Here is a 6,000-nt window from a genome sequence, read left to right as displayed (position 1 = left end):
CAGGTCGGTGAATGTTCATAGACGAGTTTCCAGGGGTCAGTATTGGGACCCCTGCTATTTCAAAGATGACATAAAACTTGGGAGAAGTATAAACTATGAAAAGGACAGTGTGGAGCTTAAAAGGACATTGACAACTTGGTAGAGTAGGTGGCAGAATAAATAGAGTGCGGCGCTGCAAAAAACACAGCAGGTCAGGCAGCATCTGAGGAGCAGGAGAATCAACGGTTCAGGAAGGACCCTTGAACAGGACTTTCATCATCGACTCTCCTGCTCCTCAGATGCTGCCTGACCGGCTGTGCTTTTTCCAGCGCCACACTCGATCTACTCTGACTCTCCAGCAATCTGCAGTCCTCACTATCTCCCAGATGACATCGAGTGCAGAGAAATGTGAGGTGCTACACTTTGGTACAAAGGAAATGGAGAGACTGTACAAAATAAACAGTACTATTCTAAAGGACTGCAGGAGCAGAGGGACCTGGGTGTATGTACAAAAGTAATTGAACATGGCAGAATATGTGGACAGAGCTGTTAATAAAAATGCAATACTCTAGGCTTCACTAAGATGGGCATAGAGTAGGGAGGTTATGTTGAACTTATCTAGGACGTGGATTAGACCTCATCTGGACTATTGAGTACAGTTCTGTGTGCCCATTTCCAGAAGGATATGATTGTATTGGGAAGGTGAAATGTATGAGAATGGTACTAAGGAAACTTCAGCTCTGAGGAAAGGCCGGAGATATTGTGACAGTTTCCATTGGATAGGAGAAGGCAGGGGGTGATTTGATAGAACTTTCATATCATGAGGGATCTGTGCAGAGTGGACAGGAAGAAACTGTTCCCACTTGTAAAAGGGGCTTGAGCCAGAGAACACATTTCAAACTGTTTTACATTAGAAGTAAATGTATGGTGAGAAAATAACACTTATACACAATGAGTGGTCCAGGGGATGTGGAGGTGGGTTCAATTGAGATATACTTGGGGGCATTTACACAGAACAATATGTATGGCTACAGGGAAAGGCAGGAGATTGATAATTTATCAAATGCTTAGAGAGCTGGTTCACTTATGATGATGTCCTTGCTGTGCACACTAACAGAAACTGACTAATGCTCAGCCTTTCTTTCTGCAGGTCAAGATGGCTTGGTATGGGATACCAGGGAAATACCAGGGAAACACCATGACTCTTCCTGACTCAGAGCAAGAGTTCAGGCAAATGAGGCACAGATTAGAAGATGTGTCAGATGTAAATATGAAAGGAGCTGATGATGAAAAGATCAATATGAGAGGGAGTGACAGACACACGCACACTTTCTCTCACACACACACACACATTTACACACACAAACACACAAATGCACACACATATATGCATGTACACACACACGTATACATGCATGTACAGACACACACACAAATACTCTCAAACAGATACACATACACACACTCTCTCACGCAAACACACACACTCACATGTATACATCAGATACACATACACACACACACTCTCTCACGCAAACACACACACATGCAAATATATACACACACATACACACACACACACGACTTTCTTCCACCCAATGTCGTACATCCAATGTACCAAATTCATTTGTTATCTTCTATTGTCAGTTAATTAATTCTTAATACTTTACATTAGGGAATTTTCCAACATGCCTCAATCACACAGTGATGTATTATTCATTCATTCAATTCTTAACTAAGGCCATTGTCCATTCAGGAGCAGGAGTGAGAATTTTAAGTATTCTCTTTTCTGATTGTCAATGATGGTGCCGCAATATTTTGGATGATTTACAAGTGATTTAAATTAATGGAATCCTCAAAATGCTTCCAAAGTTTCTGTTGTTGGGACCAAATTATTGTTCCTGGAGGATTCTCTGCTGCTGATATTAAACTGACTGAACTGTAATTGCCAGATTTGTATTTCTCCACTTCATGTGATCAAGGGTGTAATATTTTGCAAACTTCCACTCCTTTGACGCCATCTCTACAGCTGGAATGGTTGTAGCAAGCACACCTAGTGTCTGCCCTGATTTCTATCACCAGTTTACAATGAATCCAACATTCCCTGATCCACATGCTGACACCCATCACTGTATAAGAACATAAGAAATAGGAGCAGGAGTAGACCATTCGGCCCATCGAGCCTGCTCTGCCATTCAATAAAATCATGGCTGATCTTTTCATGTTCTCAGCTCGACTTACCCATCCCCCCACCATAACCCTTAATTCCTTTACTGTTCAAAAATCTATCTATTGTCGCTTTAAAAACATTCAACGAGGGAGCCTCAACTACTTCACTGGGCAGGGAATTCCACAGATTCACAACCCTCTGGGTGAAGACGTTCCTTCCCAGCTCAGTCCTAAACCTGCTCCCTCTTATTTTGAGGCAATGCCCCCTCGTTCTAGTTTCATCCACCAGTGGAAACAACCTCCCTGCTTCTATCTTATCTATTCCCTTCATCATTTTATATGTTTCCCTAAGATCCTCCCTCACTCTGCGAAATTCCAATGAGTGTAGTCCCACTCTCATCAGTCTCTCCTCATAAGCCAACTCCAACTCCGGAATCAACCTGGTGAACCTCCTCTGCAACCCCTTCAGTGCCAGTATATCCTTTCTCAAGTAAGGGGACCAAAACTGCACACAGTACTCCAGGTGTGGCCTCACCAGCACCCTGTACAGCTGCAGCATAACCTCCCTGCTTTTAAACTTCACCCCTCTAGCAATAAAGGACAATATTCCATTTGCCTTCTTTATTACTTGTTACACCTGCAAACCAGGTGATTCATGCACAAGGACGCCCAGGTCCCTCTGCACAGCAGCATGCTGCAATTTTTCACCATTTCAATAATCGTCCATTTTGCTGTTCTGACCAAAATGGATGATTTCTGGTTCTGGAAATAGCTGCTGCATATGGAACATCAGAGGTCCACACATGAGAAATACATTTAGTGGGAACACTGGATGCATTTTATTGGAGCTAATTCATGTACCCCCTTGAGGTACTGCTAGTCTTCCCAACACTTCTTCTTCATCCACATTCAACCTCCCTGTTCACAACATAGCTTTTGTCTCTCAGTTTCTACAATGCAAAGTCCTCTTGAGCTGACTACCCTCTTGGTTCGCAAACCTTCCACCAATGAAAACAAAATTTCTCCCAATCGACACAAGACCCCTCATTCTTCTCTCAAGAAAATCATAGAATCCCTACGGTGTGGAAACAGGCCATTTGGCCCAACAAGTCCACACCGACCCTCTAAAGAGCAAGCCACCCAGACTACATTTACCTTACATTTACCTTACATTTACCCCTGACTAATGCACCTAACACTATGGCAATTTAGCATGGCCATTCCACCCTAACCTGCACATATTTGGATTGTGGGAGGAAACTGGAGCAGCCGGAGGAGACCCACGCAGACATGGGGAGAATGTGCAAACTCCATACAGATAGTTGCCAGAGGCTGGAATCGAACCCGGATTCCCAGTGCTGTGAGACAGCAGTGCTAACCACTGAGCCACTGTGCCGCCCGACAGTGGATCCTACTACCAACCACTGCAGTGTATGTCTTTTTCCAGAAAAGCATTCATTTAGCAGAAACCTCTGTTTCCTGTCACTCAATCACATACATATCAATGATGCCATTGTACCCTTTCTGTTTCATGGCTTTTGATTGTTGTTATTAGTCAGTTGTGCGGAATTTATCAAACACCTTTTGGCAGTTCATGTACACTTCGTCAACTGCTTTATTCTCATTAACTCTCTGTTAACTTATCAAAACACAAGTTAAAAACAGAAACTCAGCAGGTCTGGCAGCAACCATGGAGAGAGAAACTGAGTTAATGTTCTGAGGGATTGTCTCATGAGCAAAGGGTAAATAGATTGGGATTCTACTCACTGGAGTTTAGAAGAATGTGAGGTGAAACATATCAGATTCTTAGGGGGTTTGACAGGGTCAATGCTGACAGGATGTTTCCCCTCCTGTGAGAGTCGAGGACCAGAGGGGACAGTCTCAGAATAAAATGGCACCAATTTCAGACTGAGATGAGGAGGAATTTCTTCTCTCAGAGAGTTGGGGGTCTTTGGAACTCCTTGCCCCAGAGAGCTGTGGGGGCAGCGTTCTTCTGTATATTTAAGGTAGAGACCGATAGGTTCTTGATCAGTCGGGGAATCAAGGGAAAGGGCAGGAAGGTGGGTGTGAGGAATGTTGGATCAGCCGTGATCCTATTGAATGGTAGTGCAAGCTTGAGGGGCCTTCACCTGTTGGCTGTCAATGACATGGTGGACTGAAAGGCCTGTCTCTATGCTATATAACTCTATGAATAACTTTGGGAAGCAGCCAAGCAAAGCTTTTAAGAGAGAGGTTTATGGTTTTGATTGCTGGACAATTTTGTATCAGAAGAAATGGACAGCCATGTGCTGAAGATTGCCAACTACAGTCTTCTGAAGATGGTTCTTGTTTTTCCAGGACACAGATGTGTCTCTAGTAGAAAATAAAAGACCTCCAAGGTGTTTTTTTTTGCTTTAAAAAAAAGGGGAACATGATAGCAGGTCAAGCTGCACAGATCATTCTTTCAACTAAAGAAATGAGAAGACCTGAGGAATTTCTAGACATCAGTGTCTCTGACTACCTCAAAAACCCTGATAGCTACTTCTACCAGGACACTAAAGGCAAACTGACTTGCCTTCTGAACTGATTGGGGACCATCTGGTTTGAAGATGTTCCATCATTCTGCAATGATAGCATTTCAATTTCAGTAACAGGAAACTTGCTGAACAATGAGAAGTCATTCCATTTTCTCCTTTGAGCTCAGAACCAATCCTCCAGGGTGTCTTTCTCTTTTTGCTTTTTTTTTTGTAAAGCTCACATCAGCTTTGCAGAGCAGTATTGTTTTGTTTGCTGCATGAATATATTTGTCGAGATTAACTTCAAATCTGGAATATAGTTTAGTTGTTAACGGAGATTTACCACTTTTGTAATGAATAACACTATAATAACTCTGAGGGTAACTCCTTCCCAGCTGAATCCCACTGTGTTGCCCCCTCTAGGATACACAAGGGATATAAACTTCTAATAAGACTAGACACGGTAAATGAAAGAAGGATGTTCCTGATATTGGGGGAGGTCAGGGGTCATAATTTAAGGATAAGAACTGAGATAAGGAAATATTTCTTCATCCATGGAGTGTGGAATTCACTGCACAGAAAGTGACAATTCACTGCCACAGAAGACTGTGCAGGTCAGGTCATTGAGTGTAGTTAAGACTGAGATAGATAGGTTCTTGAGTATCAAGGGGATCAAGGGTTACGGGGAGAAAGTGGGAGAATGGGGTTGAGAAACTTATCAGCCATGTTTGATTGGTGGAGCAGACTCGATGGGCTGAATGGCCTAATTTCTGCTCCTATGCCTTATGGTTGAGGCCAAAACATTTACACTGTTTCAAAAGGTAGGTAGATTTGGAGTTCTGGCAAAAAGTATCAAGGGATATGGGGAGAGAGGATGGAATGAGGGTACTGAGTTTGATGGTCAGCCATGATTATATTGAATGGTGTAGCAGGCTCGAGGGGCTCAAATGGTCGACTCCTTCCCCCATCTTCTATGTTTCTGTATTACTTTGGATGGCGACTGTGGTGTCTGGAACTTTGTGTGTAAGGTACGATTCCACGAATGTGATCATGTCAGGCTAGTCCGTAAGATAGCTCTCCCATTGGCAGCACATGCTCCCCCATTATAATGAGGGACAATTTTGTAGATTCGGCAGGGTTGTGTTTGCTATTGCCTGACGTCTGTGTTGATAGAACATAGAACATTACAGCGCAGTACAGGCTCTTCAGACCCGATGTTATGCCGACCTGTGAAACCTATTGATGCTGCATGGTCCATCTGGAAAAGGTAGAAGGAATGAAAACAATGGTTGTGTTACAATGAGTGGCTTGCTCAGCCATTGGAGAGCAGTAAAGAGTGCACCATACTGCTGTGGGT

This window comes from Chiloscyllium plagiosum, chromosome 4 (genome assembly GCF_004010195.1).
Source record: "Chiloscyllium plagiosum isolate BGI_BamShark_2017 chromosome 4, ASM401019v2, whole genome shotgun sequence".
NCBI lineage: Eukaryota > Metazoa > Chordata > Chondrichthyes > Orectolobiformes > Hemiscylliidae > Chiloscyllium > Chiloscyllium plagiosum.
Note: the sequence above shows the minus strand (reverse complement) of the source record.